Genomic DNA, 23,539 nt, shown 5'->3' with positions numbered 1-23,539 from the left:
AACCCTGGGCTGAGGAGCCTGATGTGGGCCCAAAACCCGTTACTCTTCAGGGGATCCTCCACAGCTGAGTTATCCTTCTCAATTTTTAACTGCCACACATGGATGTGGGACCAGGTCTTTCATATCTCCACCTCTCCTGCCAGTCTCAAGGTGGCCTCTTCTGTTATAGGTCTTCTGCTCAGTTAGACTTCGGGCAGTTCTCAGTGATGGTTGTACTGTGATTTAAATGTGGTCATGGGGGCAGACAAGGCCAACGTTTGCCTACTCCACTATCTTTACTTTCTTAAGGGTATCCTTTTAGAAACAAAACTTCTTTACTTTAATGGAATCTATTGTAATAAGTCATTTTTTTTTTCAGTCTTATTTAAGATCATGAAAGTTATGGTGCTTTTCTCTTATGCATTCTTTGTTAAACATTATTGTTTTATCTTATACATGTAAGCCTATAGTACACCTTTAATTAATCGTTAATTAACTAATTAACAATTGTATATAGTGTGAAGTATAGATTATGTTTTAGATTTTTCTACATGGAAATCCAATTTCTCTAGTGAAACTCTTAGAAAAGATCATATTTTTTTCCTTTTTGTGGGTATTTGATAATTTAGGAAAGACATAATTAAAGACTGAACTAAAGAAGTATAAAAATTGAAGTATGATACACACTTAATCTATCGAGGATATACAATTGACTGCACTTCATTAGTGATTTAGTGTCAGTTTTAAGGAAGAAAAATCAAAAATGACTCAGAGTTTTCATTTTGGCAGCTGTATAGATAGCTGTGTCACCTACAAAGATGGAAAGTGCTGGGGGGCTTGGTGGGCAGGGGGAGGTTATACAAAGACATTCTTTTCAGAAAATTAATTTAGAGCTGTAGAAGGGAATGCATGTTTTAGATGGCAATACATCAGGCAAGTTTAAGAATGCAGATGAAAGTCACCCAAAATAGAAGTAAAGTCACAGAATTGAAAAGAAGACATTATTTTAGAGAGATATGACTCATACACAATAAGCTTACCTACAATTTAGATATTCAGGGCCAGCACGTGAGAAATGGAATAAAATATTACAAAAAAGTAAATAAAGGTTTTTCCATGGTTGCACAGTACTGCACTCGAAAAAATTAAACTTTATGTAAATCGCTACCAAAAAAGGGACATTTAACAAAATTTAATTAGGTGCGGAAAAATGTATGGTATGATAATACACAAGCACACAAAAGTCCCTTGTATAAATGAAAATTGTGACATGAGATTGCAAAGTGGGCATAATGTCCACAGTGAGCAACTGTCCTTGTGTCTTCTGTTAGGTATTGAACAGCAATTCTGTGGTCTTCAACACAGCAACTGCAGACTATTGGGATCCTATCCTCTCCTCTGCTGCACACCTTTTACATTCATGTTGCTTTGAACTTGCATCATCATTTCAGTCAGGACGCCTCTGACTATAGAGGCGTTAGAAGAACACAGAGCACAGGTGACTCCAGAAATCAAAGAGGTCTCAGACCAGTAGAATTAGCCCACAAAGGCCTTAAATTGCAGATTGAATACACTGACATCTGTAGTTAGTTCAAAGAAAATAACGATGCTAAGGAACTGTCTTTTTTTTCTAAAAGTAGCTCAATCCCAATGTCACTGCCCCAATAAACACTTTTTAATGAATCCTCGACTTTTTAAATTTTTTGTCAACATGAATGATTTCTATTTATGCAAAATGTTGTAATCAAAGCTAATTTACATAATGTTTTGCTCTGTTTTTAAATGAATTATTATATAAATGTTATATTAATATATAAATAAAACAATACATTTCTGATTTTTCTTTTAAGGACTGCATATTTCATCTAAAACGTAAATATTTAAATTACTTCTATTTTTTGTGCTTATGGAAACATTTTTATATTTCTAGCTCCTCTAGTCTCATATATAAAATTCATGTTCTAGAATGAAAAAAATTAATCTTGGTGAAGAAAATAAACTCATTCAGAGGGAGTGACAGTGCCAGATTACCAGCCACCTGCTCACTCAGAGTCCTCAACTGCTCACTCAGGGCCCTCATCTGCTCACTCTCTCACCTACTTAGTTAGTATCTCACATCTACTCTCACTTTATGTTTTTTACCTGGTCATTCAGGGTTCCTCATCTGTTCATTCATTGTCCTTCCTTGCTCACCAAGTGTCTTCACCTGCACGATGTCCTCACCTCCTCAGTCAGGGTCCTCGTATGCTTACTCAATATCCCTCATCTGATCACTTGGGGTCTCTCACCTGCTTGCTTAATGTCCCTGGCCTGCTCACTCAGGATCCTGTGCCTGTTCACTTAGGATCCTACATACTCCTAGTTTATGGAAAGTAATTGAAGTTTAATATCTGCCCCTCCTCCCGCCAGGTAATTCTTCCTCCACATCAATGTATATTCTTGGAGCCAATAAAACCCTTATTTGCTCTAAAACTTTTGAAGTCAGTAAATGTTTAAAAATTTTATTATTTTAAGTTTTAAAATAATTTTCTTAGAGAGAAAGAAATCTGACTAAAATGCATTAAAATGATTAAAGTTACTGACAGAGCATGAGCATTTGGCAGAAGCTCAGTTTGTCTGGTTAGTTAGCGGGACCAATTCAAACTAGCTTGTTTGTGAGACATCTTCTTCCACTTTGCCAAGAAGCTGTGCCAAATGCTATGAGGTCCTTTGATCTAAGCCTAACATTTATCTTACACTGGTATTTACACTTACTGGAAGAAAAGCTACAAAATAAAATAAATACCTGAAAATATTGTCTCCTTTTAGAGTTAAAAAAACATATGGATTTCATAGGTACATTAAAATTCCATGTGTACAAAGTATTATAAAAAACTATAATGACCAGCTTTTCATTTATTTCAGTTGTTTCGGGGATGTTTTATAAAATATTCAGTACTATTTCTTCCTTAAAAAGCTGATTTTTTTTTTTCTTATAAATGCTTGTGAGAAAGAAAGGTGGCTGTAGTCAGGTAGTAAGGCTCCTTCCTGACACCCGTAGCAGCTAACTTCCAAGTGGAAGTGACTCAGCATTTCTCCCCTTATGTAACCATGTGCCCAGTATGCATCATAGGCTTCCATTACCTGGCAGTGTGCCACTATTGTTCAACCTGTATGTAAAAGGCACTGCTGCCCTATGAGGCTGGCCATGCTCTTGCTGGAATAAAAAGCTATGTCGCAGTTGCCTATGGCAATTTCTTTCAACTGCCTGAGCCTCGTTATCTCTTACCTCAGAACCTTGAACCTACAGCAAAATACTTGGTGTAGTCATGAGCAGGATTCCCAGGTAAGGGAGTCATCGGCCCCACTGGAGGATAGGAGACCATGTGGCCCCCACAGAACATGTGGTATCCTGTGGCAGCGGTATTGATGACTTGGACTACATCTGAGTCGTGGAAGGCAGTTGATAGGTCCCCGATAAGTATTGAGAAGGTGCTCCACTCCTTGAAGGAGCCACCACTGGAAAAAGCACGAGCTGAGGCAGGCCAAGTGATCTGGGTGCTTTTAATGGCTTTGAAGCAGAATATGGACAAAGCTCTAGCAGAGGCTGTGAAGGTACAGAAGCTTCAGCAAAAGACTGATGCATTGATTGCAAAGGTACAAAAACTGGAAGCTGAGCTCCCAAAAGGTCCATCTCTGGAGTCTCCTTCAGAAGTAGGGGAAGACGTCCCATAGGAAGTCCACCCACAAGTACTGCCCATAATACGCCAACAGGTGAAGCATGAACAAACCCTGGGTCCAGGTGGAGTGCCATCTAGCAGCCCCACGGTGACAGAATTCAGATCGTATACCCTGTTTAGACCTTCAGAATTGCAGGATTTGGGGAAACAATGTTGACAGCAACCTGGTGAACCGTTGCAGCCTGGTTGCTGTGTCTTTGAGATGAGGGGGCCGATAGTATCTTATGCTCCCCTACAAGATGGATAAATTGGCATCCATAACTGTACAGCCCTCGTTACAGCAGCATCTGAAGAACAGTCGCCATTTGATTTAAGGTCAGGGGAACCATGTCGATGGAATGGCTTACTGCCAATGTGGGGACAGTTTTGAATGATGCCAGAGAACTCCCAAACCACATCAGTAAATGGCAAACGTATGCTAAACTAGTGCAGATTATATGTGACAAGCTATGTTTAATTTGAATATGTGGGGACCCGATGATGAACGGTTTATGACTAACATGTGAGACCTATTGTTAGGGACTGCCTCCTCTACTGCCTTTGGCTCATTTGTTGCTATCCTGGCTCCCAATGTGGGGAAATGTATACATGAGGTGACTACAGCAATGGCTCCTCTGAAGAATGAAGAGGAGACACTAATGAGGCGGAGGGCTGAAGCGTCCATGCGGTAATGCCCAGAAACCCGAAGGGCGAGAAGTGACCAAGACGCAAATGTGGACTGATGTGCTAGCTGCAGGAGTTGATCAAGACAAGATAGACCGCCAGCCTAAGGCAATGTTAGTAGAACGATAGCGGTAGTTAAAACCTGAACAGCTATTCAGGCGTTAACAGAAACCTCCTGCAGGAAGAGCTAGGCCTGTGGCCTTGAAGCCTTTTTGAAACCCCAGAACTCTCTGTTGATCTTATATGATTAGGGAGAAGGCCAAGGTGCCCATTCAGAGGGGATAGACAGAGATTAGAGGCCACATGTAGAATTGGCAATCCACTGGTCCCCACATGACATTCAGAGTCCTAGCACTGGTGGATACTGGTGCCAACTGCAGTCTTATCTAAGGAAATCCAAACAGATTCCCTGGACCAGCTGTCTACATAGATGGCTATGTGAGTAAGACTATGAAGACCAAAGCTGTGACTTTGCTTCTTGGAATAGGACTTTTCTCCCCATGTCTGTATAAAGTGTCTGTTTCTCTGGTGCTAGAATATATCCTAGGAGTGGGTATGTTGTGAGGGCTCTATCTACAGACCTCTGCAGGTGAATTCCGTCTGCGAGTCTGGGTGGTAAAGACTATAGTGTGGGTATATACTCATCACCCACCACGGAAAGTGCCAGAACCAAGGCACATTGTCAATGTTAAGCAATATAGCTTCCCTGGTGGACATAATGAAATCAGAGATACAATTCAGGAAGTGGAGAGAGCTCAGTTTCTGTGTCCCACACATAGTCTGTATAATGCCCCTGTGTGACCCATGAAGAAGTCTCATGGCTTATGGAGAATGACTGTGTGGACTATCAGGAATTGAATAAAGTGACTCCCCCACTACATGCAGCAGTACCATCCATCCATGATCTAATGGATCAACTGACGATAAGGCTGGGAAAGTATCACTATGTCTTGCATTTAGCTAATGTTTTTCTCTCCATAGATTTAGCCCCCAAAAGCCAAGACCAATTTGCCTTCATGTGGGAAGGAAGAATAGTGGACTTTTGTGGTACTACCTCAAGGCTACCTACATAGCCCAACTATTTGCCATGGGTTGGTAGCCCAAGACTTGGCAACCTGGACCTGACTGGCAACGGTGGAATTGTTTCATTGTGTTGGTGATGTCATGTTAATCTCTGCTTCCCTGATAGATCAAGAACAAGTGGCACCAGTGCAGCACCTGGAAACCTGCGGCTGGGCGTAAATGCAACTAAGGTTCAGGGACCTGGCTTATCTGTCAAATTTTTGAGTGTTGTCAGTCAGGTAAAATGAAAGTTATCCCTGATGCTATCATTAATAAAAAACAAGCGTATCCATGACCCTCTATGGTTAAAGAATTGCAGAGTTATGTGGTCTTTTGGGATACTGGAGAGTGTGCCCCACCTAGCACAGCTAGCACGGATGTTATATGACTTGATCATGAAGGGAGCTACTTGGGACAGGGATGAAACAGTAGAGAAGGTTTTTACCACCACTTAGTAGGCAGTACAACAAGCCCGAGCCCAAGCCCTATAAGTAATGGATCCAGGTAAACCCTTCGAATTGGGTGTGCATGTCACAGCAAAAGGATATGGCTGGGGCCTATGGCAATATTTTGAACAAACTAAGACCCTGGTGGGTTTTTGGTCCCAACAATAGAAAGGTGCAGAGAGCCAGTACTCCCTAATAGAGAATGAATTAGCAGCTGTATGCGCAGCCTTGCAGGCCACTGAGGCAGTGACTGGCATGGCCAATGTGCAGGTACACAACGTTGGTTACGCACATGGGTACAGGGACCCCCAAACAAGGGTGGCTCAAACCCCTACCCTGACAAAATGAGTTGCCTATCTGGAACAACAAAGTACCATAGCTGCTAGCCCTCTGGCCATGAAATTACAGATGGTTTTAGGTCCGGCTGAGTTTACCAATGACTATATACCAAATGCTGTAGTGTCTTCAGATTTAGAAGTATCCCTCTACAAAGAAGAGAAGCTGTCCATACCCCTGCTCTGTTGTCCACAGATGGGTCCAGTAGAGGCCAGGATGCCAAGTGGGTAGCTATAGGGGTACAACCTGCTACCGACCATATGTGGTATGATATAGATATAGGCCAAAGCAGCCAATGGGCTAAATTACAGGCTGGATGGATGGTTATAGCCCATGAAGATGACTCATTGACTATTTGTACAACAGTTGGGTGGTGTTTAAAGGCCTAACATTGTGGTTGCCTACGTGGAAACCGCAAACCTGGCTAATGGGCCATAGGCTCTTATGGGGACAAGCCATTTGGTAAGACCTCTAGGAGATAGGGCAAGAAAAGGACATAACTGTGTATCGTGTTACAGGTCACATCCCCTTGGTAACTGCAGGAAATGATGAGGTGAATGCTCTCACATGTGCAATGGCTAGAAAAGGCTCCGGCCACTGACATGGTGCACTGGCTCCACAGATAATTGCAGCACATGGGTGCTAAAAGTACATGGACAATAAAGCAATAATGGAACCTTACCCTAAAGTGAGAAGATGTCACAGATGCCTGTGTCAAGTGCCCAATATGCAGATAGGTAAGTGCTTCCCCTCTGTAGGAAACGGGAGCATGTGTAAATAATAAAGGGAAGGATCCCATTGACCATGTGGCAGATAGATTACATAGGACTTGTCCCAAAATCTCAAGGGGCAACTTATGCCCTTATAGCAGTAGACACGCTACTGGGTTATTGCTCTCAGGGCCCTGTGCAGCTACAGAACAAAAACATACTATTCAAGCTCTCAAACATTTATGTGCCTTTAACAGTAGCCATTAGTAATGAAAAGTGACCAAGAGATTCATTTTACTGGGCATGAGGCCCAACCATGGGCCAGGCAAATGGACATTCAATGAGTATTGCACACCTCATATAATCCCCAGGCAACAGGCATGATTGAGCAGTACAATGGGCTGTTGAAACAGCATCTACGAGTAACCATCAATCCCCTGGGATTATGAAATTGGGTATCCCACTTGTGAGACATGTTGTGGGGCCTGAACGAGTGACCTTTAGCTGGAGGTCCCTCCCCAGTAGAGCTGCTATTATATAGGGCCACTGCCCCAATTTAATTATAGGTAACTACCACTGAAACTCTGTTGAAACCTGTTTGCGGACTCAGTGGTAACATATTCCTACCTGCCCCTAATTGTCTGAAAAGGGGAGAAACAGTGCAATGGACTTGGTCATGGAAAATAAAGGCCCCACATTGCTGGTGGGTAAGTCTAATAGCTCCATGGGGCAAGGGACTAGAGGCAAACTTACAGGTCATTCCTTGGGTTGGCTGACTGGCCACCACAAATAACTGAGGGATACCCCACAGAAGAGACAGATGAAGAAGAACATATCATCTTAAAGGGAACCTTTCTGTTGTCACTGTGATGAGTTCTCCTATCATGAGTTCTCCTATATTGTGTCACGTCGACATGGTAGGATCAGTGCTACAAGGGGAATGAATATGGTACTCACAGCCCTTCTTGCTCCTCTCAGTGGTGACAACCTTACAACAAGATAAGACACTGGGATGCATCTTGCCTGATGGAAAAGACTTACCTGGGCTTATACCGTGTCCAACGTTTCTTTACAATATTAGACCACTTTATGAGAATACCATGGTTGAGTAGGCATGGTATTATCCCTTAGCCATCTTTCTGCCTGTGGCAGGTGATGTGGTAGTGGAAATGCAAGTGAAAGCTTTGGCAAAATATAATTCTTGAGCCTTGAATTTTACTCATAAAGCCCTCAGTCTGGTAAATGATGAAATAGATCAAATTAGGAAAGTAATATTGCAAAATTGGATGGCCATAGACATCTTAACTGCCGCCCAAGGGGACACTTGCGCCGTTCTCCACATTAAATGTATCTATATCCCAGACCACCTGCACAACATCTCACTAGCCAGGTCTCTCCCAGGAAATATAGAAAGTCCAGTGGCTCACTGGGGATCCTTTGCAGGAGTGGTAGGCAGGCCTAATGTCCACTTGGTACTGGGTCTTCGGAGGTTGAGCCTGCCCCCTAGTGGCATGCTGTTGTTCCCTGTATTGTTGTTGTGGCATAAGTGTACAGAGCTCTGCTCTCCTGTATTGATCACTTCCCAAGCCTCAGTAGGTAGACAGGAGGAATCCTGAAGGGACATATACATTGTATGAAAATAAACATACATATCCCAGAACAAATACAGATTGTAGTACAAAGAGCATTGTAAGAAAAATCTCGGAAATAATAAAATAAGAAATAAGTTTAGACTACCTAGAAATGCTGAGGAGAGGTTTTAAAATATATATTACCAGCAAAAAGGTGAAGAAGTAAAATTATTGGAAAAGATGAGACATGTTGAGGGGGAAAGTAATGAAGTGAAGCCAAGGAAGGATAAAAAGACTGGGAAATGGCATCCAGCTATTATTAAGAATTTAATCACTGGCTCTCAGTGACAATTTACTTAGCTCTCACAATGCCGTTAAAAGTTGTATCTCTTCTAGCCTTCCAAGGAAGCACAAGGGTTGTTATTGTCTAAGGTCACAAAGTGTCAAAGTGAGAACCAAAATTATTTTCAAATAAATGAAGTGAATTGCTGACATGTTTTTATTTTTATTTTACTTTATTTTATTAAGCCTACAGCACCTGGTATTCCTAAGTGCTCTCCCATTCAAGAATTAACCAGGCCCAACCCTGCTTAGCTTCCAAGATCAGACAAGATCGAGCATGTTCAGGATGGAATGGCTATAGACAGTTTTTAACAGGATAATGGGAGAATTATTTTCAAAGAGAATAAATGTAATTAGGATAAAATGGTGGGTTTGGTAATAAATTTTCAACTAGAATTAAGAAGATATTATTTAAAACTAAGCACCTGTGTTGAAACTGTAATAACTACGTCCTCACTTGCATTCTAAATAACTTGAGTTAAGAAACTTTGTTTTGTTTTGTTTTGTTTTGTTTCTAATAATTCTCCAAAGATTTGATGAGTCATTTTGGAGACAATGATTTTCACATTCTTGGAGATGTTGAGCAATGGCAAAAAAAGATAAATTATACTAAACATATTCCAGCATCGAATGGGTTTCAATATCCTGAATCTCTTACGGTGCTGTAGTCAAGTGATTTTCAAACATGAGCATGTATCAAAATCATCTGTATTGTTGGTCATTCTATCTGAATGACACGTACAATACACACTGCTGTGTCAACCATTTTCTGAATCGTGTTATCCATGGCTGGATGTGACAATTTGCATTTCAAAATTCCTCGATGATGTTATGCTCCTGGACAAGAGACAGAATTTAAGAAGCTCTGCTCTATCATGTAACTCTCAGTTTGGCAGGGTTAACAGTAATGAAACATGAACTTTGTCTTTAAAGAGTTAAAAATACAAGTTAGCATATACTATTAAATAAAATAACAATGTCTGCAGTGAAAAACCTTCAATAAAAATGGTGCTGTGTGTACATTATTTTATTTGTACTTCATACATGAAGTCTAGATGAGAACTTGGAATTTTTAGATGGTTACTAGCAGAATATTCTTAAAAGCTTTCATACATTACTGGGTTTAATCAAAGGCAATGAAGGTATCTGAAAACAGGAAAATCGGGGGGAAAGTTTGAAACTAAAGACTTACTCTCAATTATAGGTTTTTAAATCTTGTTATTTAGACAGGCAATTTCATTGCCAACAGTTGAAACACCTCAATTCTAGGTATGTTGGTGACAAAAGGAGACTGGTGACAGTTTTCAATATTTTGGCCCTTATACATTGCAAACAAACCTGTAAGATTAAAGTATCTTAAAAGTTTACTAAGCCAGTGATATTTCCAAAGGTCAACCTGTCTCTTGAAATCTCATTTTAGATAATAGTAAATATTGTGTTATGTTCATAGTTCATTTAAATCAGCCATCAAAAGAAGGTATAATCTAGATATGAAGGGACTGCATGTCCAGGGGTAGTAAGAATCTGGGGTTAGTGATTGTAGATTCAATATTGAGTTTGCATAGTACCTAAGATGAAACTCTGAAATTCTTTATTCTATAATCATTTTGTTTTGATCATGTCGGAAAGATTAACCCTTGGAATATTCAGAAGCACACTGTTTTTTGAATGACATTTTATTTTATCCAACTCCATGTTGTCATGGTAACAGGGCAAGCCCATGTCACTGGAGAGAAATGAAAAGACAGTCTGAGGTTATAAGATTTTATGATGTTTGACATCTTGAAGAGAGAGAAGAGATGCATGGATGCACTGATCTTATTAGTACAGGACTAGGGTCACCCTCATACCAGTTAAATTCCACAAATATAATTCTAATAATAAGATTTGGATTCACTAGAGAATTGTTTAGAGATTTGTTCCTTTTAATAAAAAAACAGCAATGTCTTTGATTTTCTCTCTGATTATTGAATGAAAAATCTGAACATATCATATTTATGAAATATATGATGCATTAGTAAAATAGATATGTATCATAAGCTATCCTTAACCATCTGGGGGCAAAACTCCTGCCAATTGGAACACAAGACTCTCCAGAAAGGATCTTTATCTTTTATTTATTGGACCCCTTCCTCAAGGCCTAGGACAACACTATGTAGTAAATATTTTCTCACTAAAATTTTGTTGAACTGAGTTATTAAATATATTAATTATACCTTGTAAAATTTTAGTAATGAAAAAATGGCTTGTTGAAATAATTTAATTAATTTATATTTATAAATATTATAATATTTAAAAAAGTAAATTATATGAACCATGGTTTGTCAATCCAGCCATATAAATTCTGATGTAAATATTTCAATTGTATGTAGAATTGTCTTTGCTTTGATCTGCATAATTGAGTTTAGCTCACATTTTTTAAATTATGTGAGTCTAATCTGAAAATGTCTTATTTTTTTCTGAAGTTTGATATTATTAAGTTTCCTAATTTGAGCACGTCGAGATTAATTTATACATATATTCAACTACCTGCCAAATTGTTGAATCCACTAGCAAGCAGCATGCATTGCATGGGATAAAATGATCAGTTTGGGAACACGTCATTTAAATTGAAGTATTCTTTTTAAAAATCAATATGTTTTTAAAGGTTGACTTGTATAATTATTGTTATATAATTATAAAAGCTAGAAATCACATTCAATTAAATTTTAATGCTATACATTCTTAAATATTGATTGTGGAGTCAGTTTAATTTAAAAATAGAAATTTCTCTGGGAAAATCAGAAATATAGTCTCATATTTTTTTCTTACTTGTAAAAGTTCATTTAGTTTTGTAAATTCTATAATAGCTTAAACAATATAAATTCCATACAGATTTGAGTGCGTGTATGTGTGTCTGTGTATACAAATTGATAGGATTGGAAATGTTCCACATTTTTATTACAGGATTTTAACAAAAATTTTGACAAAAATATATTTGGAAATCTTGATCACATATATATACAGTCTTAATCAGCACAATAGGAATTCATCATTCATTCATTCTCTTTCTCGATTTTATCCATTGCAGTTGATAAAATTAAGTGTGCTCTGCTTAGCTCCTAAACATCCCAAAGGCTCTCTGGGATTATTTTAAACTTGAAGTTGAACTATGGTGGACTTATAAAAGCCCTTATTTTCCAGCTAGTTTTAAAGATCAAGTTTTATTGCCTTGCTAACATGAGTGAGTCACATCAGACATAGCATTGATAAATGTACCACTGTGGAGAAAAGACAATACAGTAAGTTCAGATTATAAAATGTTCGGAACTTAAAATATTTAAAATAAAAGATTAACTTTTTTATAAAGATATACCTAAAAACAACATCCAGATTTGTAAAAAGGATGACATTAGCAATATAGAATATTATTATCCAAAAGTAGACCTTGGACACCACAATTTAGTGATGATAATTGTAAATAAAGAAATTTTGAAAAGTCCTCATCTATGTGGTAGACCAGCACTTTCTAGTAGAACTTTCTGTGATGCTGGAATTCTACACGTGCACTGATTTATATGGCAGTTCCTAGCAATACCTTAAATACAGCCCATATAATTTAGGACTGGATTTTATATTTTATTTAATTTTAGTTAATTTAACTTTAAATTAAATAGCCACATATGGCTAGTGTCTGCTATATTGGACGGTGCAAGTCAGAACAGAAAATGAGCTTTAAAAAAAGCTGGCTTAATCTATAAGGTATTTATTAGTGTATACATTAGCATATGGCAAGATAGGCAGTTTCCTACTGGGTAGCATGGAGTAGGGGTAATTTCATCATGGCAATCATATGAAAAAATATTCATGCAGAAGATTAACTTTTGCCAGTTATCAGGAGAACCCAAATCACTCTTATTAACCAAAGTTGGTCTTATCTATGCCTTAAACAATTTGACAGAATGAAATGAGGGCCCTCAGTAGGCTCGCATTACTCGTAATTCCCTTAAGGTTTTGGAAAGCAGAGTTCTGCTTTTCTAGAGCACATTCAGGTGACTAATAGACATTGTGGGGACATGCTATAGGCTAGTGTTGAGATAATCTCTCAACACTCAAATTAGAAAATTTGAGATAATCTCTCAAATTAGAAAATTCAAGTCATCTACAGGAAGCCTCCCCAGTTCCCATTGAGCTTTTGAAACTTACAAAGCCAACTGTTTATATAACTGATGAAACTTTACTCTTAGGATTATACACAATGATATAGTAATATACACCCATGTAACTATGATCAAGATATAAACCATTTGTATCACACTATGTTTCCCTGTTTATCTTTGGAATCAATCTTTTCCTCTTACTCCCAAGCAAGTACACACCTGCTTTCTGTCACTAGGAATTAGTTTTGCCTATTCTAATATTTCATATAAATTAAACCATAGTCTGTGGTCTTTTGGGTCTGACTTCTTTAAATAAGCATCAGATTTTGAGATTCATTCATGTGTATATGTACCAGTAGTTTATTCCTACTTATCACTAAATAGTATTCTTCTTTATAACTATATCACAATTTTGTTTATCTCTTCATCTAATGATGAACATTTCTTTTATTTACAGTTCTAGATTATTATGCATAACATACCTATAAAGACTCATTTACAAGTAGTATGTGTTTTAGTGTGTGTGTGTGTGCATGTGAGCATATCTACAAATATGCACACACTCACCTGTGCATTTTTAATGCTCTTGAGTTAATACCTCAATAGAATTTCTGGGTTGCATGGTAAAATATTTTTGTTGGAAATTGTGTCAATAAATTAGAGAATTTTGGTTATTTAGGAGGTAATTTAATGTTATATCTAATAACTCTTAATGCTTCTAATTTAAGAATATTTATTTTTTACATTATATTCTTATGCTTTTCTACTGTAATGGTTTATTATACCTGTGCCTTTTCATAGGTTCTGACTATTTTATGGATATAAATGCAATATAAAATAATAAAACTAAAACCAAAGCCCCAGGCTTGTGTTACTTATAGTTTTTGATTTTATTAAAATGAAAAAAATACTTTTATTTATAGAATATATATTTTGAAAAACTTAAAGAATAATTTATCATTGCTAAATATTTTCAGTGATATCACATAACTTCACTGGCACTTAATGTCACTTTATTTTATTTGATCTACTAATACAAATTATATTACATATAACATATATATTTGTATTATATACAACTTATACTAAAAAAGTTAGTTCACTTTCTAAGAAAGTATAATGATGATATTAAATGTTATGACTTTAATTAATATAATTTGACAGAAACCCTAACATTTTCAGCACAAAGAACTTCAACAATGTGAGACATTGGCACTGTAAATTGGCTTTCCTACAGAGAAATCATAGATGGTTGTCCTTGATAGGGAGAACTACCTCAGGAGATACAAGAAGAATAACTAAATTATTTGTTGAAGAGTCTTCAGGCTGTGCGAATGACAGCAGTCTCAGTTGTTTAATGCAGAACTTTCTACTTCCTGACAGCTGGCTAATTTGTATCCCAAAGATGCCTGTTTTATCTTGGCTCCTATCTTTAAATGACATCATATTCACATTCTTAGGATTAGAAGCAAGAAACAGAAGATTCAGCTGCCAAAATTTTAGACATTTCAAAGGCAAACACATTCTGGATGTGCTTCGAATAAACAAAATTACTTGTCTTTCTGTACAATCAGCACTACATTCATCAACTACTCTCTTAATTCATTTTTACCTATACATGTACAATTCTGGTCATTTTTTAAATGCTTCCTTTCTTTCGTTTTTATCTGGACATTCAGTCAGGAAATGGGACAAATTCACTTTGTTTTTCTAATTTACATATGGGCCTTTTTGTGCAAAGTACATTTTAAAAGATTTAAAGTTAACATTATTAAAAATAGTAAACTTCAATTTTAAGATATCTTACATTGTAGGAAAGGACACAAATTAATCTGGAAACTTTATGTTACACAAATGTCTTTAATTGATGTATATAAAATAAGATTAAGCATTATTTTTTCTCCATCTTTAGTTTCATGTTTGTATTATTATTATTATTATTTTATTATTATTTACAAAAAGCTAGATTTGTAAGAGCCTACAGAAAAGCAGTGGAGTGGGACCAAGCATGGGATATAGTCTCTACGTTAGAACAGAACCAAAAAAACTTTGTAGAACCAGTAGGCCTTAAACACTCTTATTCTTGGAAGTCTCATCACTATGTCAAATTATTTAAGTTCATTCCATCTGACATTAAACTATAACTTATATGCTTTTATTTAAGAGTTGATTAGTTGACATAATGAAATACTATATGGACATTTAATTAAATATGTTTAATTTTGTGTAGTTTTCTACTTGTATTTTGGAGCCCTTTTTTTCCTCCTAGACCCTTAAAAAAACTCCTTGGTCCTGGGTACTGTGTTACTTAAAGTCTAATGAAAAAAACAGGCTCTAAAGATGGGTACCAGGAATAAAATGATTATCAACACATACATAATTCATCTGCAGGGCAGTAATGGTGGTTTCCTTATCTTTCTTATTTGATCTCAGGTATTACTTCTTTGAAGACTTGTGGTAAAATACATATAACATAAAATTTATTATTTTAACTTTAAAGTATACAGTTTAATGGTAATAAGTACACTTATATTGTTGTGTAACCATCGTCATCAAACAATTGTTCTCTATCTTCTCCTCTCTCCAGTCTTTGGCAGTTATCATTCTTCTTTCCATTTCAATGAGTTTGACTATCCTAGGTACCTCATATAAGTGGAATTATATGGTATTTGTCTTTTGTGACTGGATTATTTCACTTAACATAAGGTCCGCAAGGTTCATCTATGTTGCAACATAAGTTAGATTTACTTCCTTTTTAAGACTGCATGGTGTTCTATTGTATGTATATACCATATTTTACTTATCAATTCATCTGTTAATGGAGAGTGGATTGCTTTCATCTTTAGGTTATTGTGAATAATGTTTACAGATATAAATTTCCCCTTAGAACTGCTTTTGCTATGTTCCATAAATTTAGGTATGTCGAGTTTTTATTTTTATTCATCTCAAATTTCCTTGGTGATTTCTTCTTTGATCCATTGATTGACTAAGAGTACGTGGTTTAATTTCCACGAATTTGTGAATTTTCTAGTTTTTTTTCTGTTATTGATTTTTAACTTAATCTTGTGATCAGAGAAGATACTTTGTATGATATGTATCTTTTTTTAAATCTGTTCAACATTAACTTTTAGCCTAACATATGATCTAAAGATCTGGAAAATATCTCATGCGCATTTGGGAAGAACGTGTATGTCATCGTTGTTGGGTAGAGTGTCCTGCATATGTCTGTTAGATCTAGTTTTTTTATTGTAATGCCCCTACACTATTGAGAATGGGATATTAAAGCCTCCAACTATTGCAGGAATGTTTATTTCTCCCTTTATTCTATCTATTTTGGCTTCATCATCTATTTCGATCATGTTAATATGTAGATAATTATTAATAATTATATATTCTTACTGTATTTAACCTTTTATAATATCCTTATTTATCTCTTGTAATATTTTGATTTAAACTCTGCTTTGTCTTTTAAAGATACCCTGCTTTCTTTTGGGAGTTATTTCATTAAATATCTTTATCCATTTCTTCACTTTAAATCTATTTGTGTCTTTGGATCTAAAGTGAGTCACTAGTAGACATAAATATAATCGACTCTTTTTTTTTTTTTAATCCATTCTGCAAATCTCTGTCTTTTGATTGTAAAGTTTACTCAATTTACATTTAAGGTAACAATTGATGAAGAAAAACTTCCATCACTTTGCTATTTGTTTTCTATAAATCTTATAGCTTTTTCTCCTCATTTTTTTCGATCTTACATTCTTTTTTGTTGGTTGAGTTTTGGGCAGTGAAATATTTGAAATTATTTTTTTCTAGTAAATTCTATAGCTATTTTCTTTGCGGTTACCATGGGACTCACATATAACATCCTGAAGTTATAACACTCTAATTTTAATTTATACTATTTTAACCTCAATAATATATACACTTTCTGATCCTTTACAGCTCCATCCCAACCCCTTTTAGTTATTAATATAACAAAATTGCATCTTTAGTTGCCGTGTGTACAAAAGATAAACTAATACTTGTTCACGCATTGTTTCTTAAATTATGCGGAAAACAAGATGTGAAGTAATAAACTAGGTACAGCTTTAGACTAATACTTTTTAAATGTATTAACTTAGGATGCAAGTAGGTTCAACGTATTCAAGTTAATTTGCAGTAACACATTAATAAATTAATGATAAATATCATATGATTATTTTAATATATATGGAAAAAGCATTTAATAAAATTTAACATTTTTTAATGATATAACTCTCAAAAACTTGAATAAAAAAGGAAAATGCCACAACATAAAAATGACCATATATGATAAGCCCACAACTAACATACTCAATGGTGAAATGTTGAAAGCTTTCCCACTAAGATCAGGCAAACGATAAGAGTGCCCATTTTATAAAATATATATATTTTTTATTTTTCAGTTATAGTTGTCATACAATATTACATTAGGTTCAGATGTATGAGTGCCATTTTTACCACTCTTATGAAACAAAATCCTGGAAGTTCTAGCCGGAGCAATTAGACCAAAAATGCATCCACATGAAAAAGAAAGAATTAAAATTGTATCTGCTTGCACTTGACATTACCTGGTATATAGAAAGTCCTAGAACCTATCAAAAATCATTAAAAATAATAAACAAACTTAGCATAGCCTCAGGATGTAAAATTAACATACAGAAATTGTTTGCAGAGTGACATTAGAAGCATAGCAGCATGAGAGGACCCCTTGATCTTTCCCCTCAAAGTTATAGGTTGAACATTTATAATTCAACAAAAGACACCTTTGCTTAACATACAAACATGCTGAAAAACATCTGAGGGTGTGCAAATCGGGGCAAACAAGGAGGAAGAGAGGAAGAAGGTCAGAAATGTGTGCAGTGGATACAGCCCAAAGCTCAATCTCGGTTTCGGGAGAAGGGAGGAAACGGATTTCAATGTGCTCTCTCTATAGTCCTGAACATTCCTGCCTGAATGATCAACATAAAATACAACTGAACCCAGTGATCAGGGCAGAGACTGAATACAAAAGTGCAACAGCTATATTCTAGCAGCCACCATTGACAAGCAGAAAACAAATTCATTTTGTCTAGCCGCCTGCCCCCATCCTTCCAGAACTCACCTCCCCTTGCTCTCCCAGAGTTAAGCAGGCGGCCCCAGAGTACCAAGTTACAGAGCACAATATCTGCAGCCCTGAAAACTGGAGAGACAGTTCTTGAGTGACAGGTGCACATTGTGGTTAATCCCAGTGAAAGTTTGAGATACAGAGGTGAAGCAGCTGAAGCCTGGCAGTCACCATTACTGAGAGGAAAACAAAGCCACAAATTCACCAGCGACCTCTCTCAGCCCACTACACCCCTACCCATCACTGCTGATCTCAGTGGGCACCTGGGAAATCTCAGGCACTGCAGCACCGTGTATAGCTCCAAGGGCAGCAGTGGGATTTAACAAACTTGGAACTCTATTGCCTACCACACTCCCCCACAGGAGTGGTGCTCTGAGAACGAAGTGACCTGGTCACAGAGGAGATCCCTCCTCAGGGAGCACAAGGCATTTTCCACCACCCAGAAGAGATTGAGAAACTGGAGTAGTGGGAGAGAAAATAAAACACTTGTGCTCTAGCGCCACCAACTGGAAAACAAAAGAAAAATCTGTTCTTATCAACTTGCAGAAAAGGTATTACTCAAAAAAAATGGCAGAGTTAGAATACCATGAACGACCAAGATGACAAGGCAACTCAGTAAGAAAATTTAAAAATCTCCAGGAAAAAAAAAAAACACCTTAAAGACATGGAAATATATAATTTAAATGACAGAGAATTCAAGATTGCAGTTCCAAAAAAAACTAATCTAGATAGACTAACTCAGATAGACAGTTTAAAGAATTCAGAAATAAATCAATGAATGATCTTTACCAAAAGACCAAAACATTAAAACAGAACCAAATAGAGGAAAAAAATGAGAATTTTTCAAGAACTATATGACTCCATCAGAAAAAGCAATATAAGAATAACGGGTATACCAAAAGGAGAAGAGCAGGAGATGGGAACACAGAGCCTATTCAAAAAAAGAGTCAATGAGAACTTTTTAAAAAAAGAACTGGATTTCAAAACTAAAGAAGCAAAGAGAACATCTAATTACTTCAATCTAAAAAGAGTTTCTCCAAGGCATATTATATTAAAACTGTCAAAAATTAATGACAAAGAAAAAATTCTCAAGGCAGCCAGGGAAAAGAAGACGGTAACCTCTAAGGGAAAACCCACTAGATTATTATCAGGTTTTTCAGCAGAAACTAGAAGTTAGAAGTGATAGATCAAATATTCAAATTATTGAAAGAGAGAAATTACCAGCAAAGAATAATATATCCAGCAAAGTTCTCGTTTAGATATGAAGGAGAAATAAAGGCCTTTCCAGACACATCTAAGTTGAAGAAAATTTCCACTACAAGACTTGTATTACAGGAAATATTGAAGGGAATTATTCTATCTGAAACAGAAAGACAAAAGAATACAAAACGATGAGTAAGAAGACTAACAGACAGATGCATGAAATTGCACCTTCAATTTAGAATTGGATATTATACACTTAAATACAACACAAAGATTAAAAGAGATAAAAACATTAAAAAGAAGAGGGAAGAAAACAATAGCTGCTGCAACTTGGAAATGAACTCATAGCAAAGATAAGGATAATTAGTGACAACAAAATCATAACAGGAAAGGGGAAAAGGTCTGAATTTGCAAAGGAAAATAGAGATAATATGCATTCAGAAGTAAAAGGACTATTGTATATGTAATTTTTTGCATAAAATTAATTGCAACAACACAAAAAAATTTGGGAACTGAACAATTCCATTTACGATTGCATCTAAACAAGAAAATACCTGGGACTCAAATTAACCAAAGAGATAAAAGACCTGTTTTCAAAAAGTTATAAATCATTGAAAAAAAATTGAAGAAGATACAAATAAATGGAAGCATGTACCATACTCATGGATAGGAAGAATCAAAATAGTTAAACTTTACTTTCCAAAGCTATCTATAGATTCAGTGCAGTCCCTATCAAAATTCCAATGACGTTTTTCAGAGAGATAGAACAAATAATCCTAAAATTTATGTGGAACCATAAAAGACCCTGCATAGCCATGCAATCCTGAGAAAGAAAAACAAAATTGGAGATATCACACTACCTGATGTCAAACTATTCTACAAGTCTACAGAAATCAAAGCAGCATGGGACTGGCATAAAAATAGGTACACTGATAAGTGGAACAGAATAGAGGGCCCAGAAATAAATCTGTTCCTATACACTCACTTAATATACGACAAAGGAGGCAAGAATATACAATAGGGTAAAGACAGTCTCTTCAATAAATAGTGCTGGGAAAATCGGACAGATATACGACAAAAAGAAAAAAGAAAGAAAGAAACTGGACCATATTCTTACACCATATATAAGAATAGACTCAAAATGGAATAAAGACTTAAATGTAAAACTCGAAATCATAAAAATTCTAGAAGAAAACATAGGCAGTATCTCTCTCATATTGCTACTTGTAATTTACTTTCAGACATATCTCCTCAGGCAAGAGAAACAAAAGAAAAAATAAACAAATGGGACTGCATCAAACTAAAAAGTTTTTGCTCAGCAATGGAAACCATCAACAAACGAAAAAACAACTGACTGCATGAGAGAAGATATCTGCTCATGATAAATCTGATAAGAGGTCAATATCCAAAATATATGAAGAACTCATACAACTCAAAAACAACAACAAAAACAAACAATCCAAAGATATTTCTCTAAAGAGGAAATACAGATATTTCTCTAAAGAGGAAATACAGATATTTCTCCAAAGAGAAAATATAGATGGCCAATAGACATATGAAAAGATGCTCAAGTCATTAATCATCAGAGAAATGCAAATGAAAACCACAATGAGCTACACCTCACACCCGTCAGAATGGCCACCGTCAATGAAGCAGAAGAAAGAAAATAACAAAATTTAGAGCAGAATTAAATAAAATAGAGAACAAAAAGACTAGGAAAAATCAATGCAACAAAAGGCTGTTTTTTAAAAAAGATTAATAAAATTAACAAACCTCAGGCAAAATTCACTAAGAAAAAAAATAGAAAAGACTCAAGTAAACAAAATCAGAGATAAAATAGGAGAATTATAACAAATATCACAGAAATACAAAGGATCATGCAAGAATACTGTCAAAGACTATATGCCACAAAATTAAATAATATAGAAAGAAATGAACATGTTCTTAAAAATATATTACAATCCTAGACTGAATCACAAAAAAACTGGTAAATCTAAATAGACCAATCAACAGTAATGAAATTGAAACAATCATCAAAAACTTTCCACAAAGTAAAATTACAAGAACAGATGGCTTCACCAGTGAATTCTACTAAACATTCGAAGATGATTAAATACCTACTTTTCTCAAACAATTCCAAAATATTGAAGAGGCAGTACTTCTTAACTCATTTTGAGGCCACCTATTACCCTAACACCAAAACCCACCAAGGATAATGTGCATGCACACGCACACACACACACACACACACACACACATGCACACACACACACACAAACTACAGATTGATATCTCTGATGAATAAAAATGCAAGAATCCTAAACAAAATATTAGTAAATAGAATACAACAACACAATAAAAGATTATACACCATGATTAAGCGGGCTTTATTCCAGGAGCACATGGATGGTTTAACATATGCAAATCGATTAATGTGATACCACATAAACAAAATAAAGTATAAAAATCATATGACCATATCAATAAATGCAGAAAAAGTATTTGATAAGATACAGCATCTATTTATTATTAAAACACAATAAAATGGGTATGGAAGGTGTACTTCAAAATAATAAAAGCCATATACAACAAACTCTCAGCTAACGTCATGATGAAAAGCTAAGTCTTCCCTCTAAGATCAGGAACTTAACAAGGCTGTCCTCTATCATTACTATTATTTAATATAGTTTTGGAAGTCCTAGATAGAGCAATCAGGCGAGAGAAAGAAATAAAAGTCACCCAAATAGGAAATGAAGAAGTTGAATTGTCACTTTTTGCAAATGACATAATCTTTGTATAGAAAACCCTAGACTCCACCAAAAAAGAAAAAAAAGAAAAAAAAAAGCTGTAGAAAATGTAAACAAATATTGTAAAGTTGCAGTATATGAAATCAACATATAAAAATCCATAGTATTCCCTTATTCTAACAATGAATTTTCAGAAAAAAATGAAAAAAAATAATTTCTTTTGCAATTGCAGCAAAAATAAAAAAATAAAAAAACCTAGGAATTAATAAAACATGTGAAGGACCTATATACTGAAAACTACAAGATGTTATTAAAATAAATTGAAGAAGCCAAAAAGGAATGGAAAGTTATTCTGTGTTCATGAATTTGAAGAATCAACATAGTTAAAATGACCATATTACCCAAAGCAATACCCAGATTTAATGCAATCCTTATCCAAATCCTCATGGCATTAAAAAAAAAAAGAACAAAACATCATCAGATTTGTATGGAATCACAAAAGATCCTGAATTACCAAAGCAATCCTGAGAAAAAAGAATACGGTCAGAGATATCACACTGATTGACTTCAAATTACACTACAAAGTGACAATAATCAAAACAGTATTGTATTGGCAAAGCAAATCAAAACAAAACAAAACACAACCACACAAACCAATGTAAAATAATTGATAGCCTAGAAATAAACTCACATATATGTGAGCAAATAATTTTTGACAAGGAGAGAAGTATATACACTGGAGAAAAGAAAGCCTGTTCAATAAATGGTGCTGGGAAAATTGGAAAGCCACATGCAACAGTATGAAACTAGACTGTTGTCTGTTACTATACACCAAAATTAATTCAAAATAGATTAATAACTGAATATAAGACCTGAAACAATACAATGCATAGAAGGAAACATAGATACTCAAATTATGGACCTTGGTTTTAGAGAGGATTTTATGAATTTTACCTCAAAGGCAAGGGAAGTAAAAGCAAAAATAAATGAGTGGGACTATATCAAACTAAAAAGTTTCTGCACAGTAAAAGATACCATCAACTAAACAAAGTGGCAACCCACTGAATGTAGAAAATATTTTCTAACAATACTTTCATAAAAGGGTTAATATCCAGAATATAAAAAAATCAACAACAAAAAAATTAAACAATCCAATTAAAAACCTGGCAGAGGACATGAACAGACACTTCTCCCAAGAAGACATACAAATGGCCAACAGAAGTATGAAAAAATGCTAACTTCATTAGCAATTAGGGAAATGCAAATCAAAACCACAATGAGATACCACTTCGCACATGTTAGAATGGCTATAATTAACAAGACAAGTAATAATAAATGTTGGAGAGGTTGTACAGAAAGGGAACACTCATACACTGCTGGTTGGAATGTAAACTGACACAGTCACTTTGGAAAACAGTATGGAGGTTCCTCAAGAAACTAAAAATAGAATTACAATATGACCCAGCAATTCTTTTTCTAGGTATCTATCCCCCCATT

General features: G+C 35.6%; 2 pseudogenes; one reads left to right on the top strand and one right to left on the bottom strand.

Annotated features, from left to right (window-relative positions):
- Positions 1-4,025: 4,025 nt before the first annotated feature.
- The window catches only part of LOC120592729 (60S ribosomal protein L14-like), a 30,475-nt pseudogene continuing 10,961 nt past the window's right edge, over positions 4,026-23,539 (top strand).
- Positions 9,013-9,131, bottom strand: LOC120592747 (uncharacterized; annotated as a pseudogene).

The sequence above is a fragment of the Pteropus medius genome, unplaced genomic scaffold (genome assembly GCF_902729225.1).
Source record: "Pteropus medius unplaced genomic scaffold, Ma_sr-lr_union100, whole genome shotgun sequence".
NCBI classification, from domain to species: Eukaryota; Metazoa; Chordata; class Mammalia; order Chiroptera; family Pteropodidae; genus Pteropus; species Pteropus medius.
The sequence above is the reverse complement of the archived record's forward strand: the minus strand, read 5'-3'. Positions and strand labels throughout refer to the sequence as shown.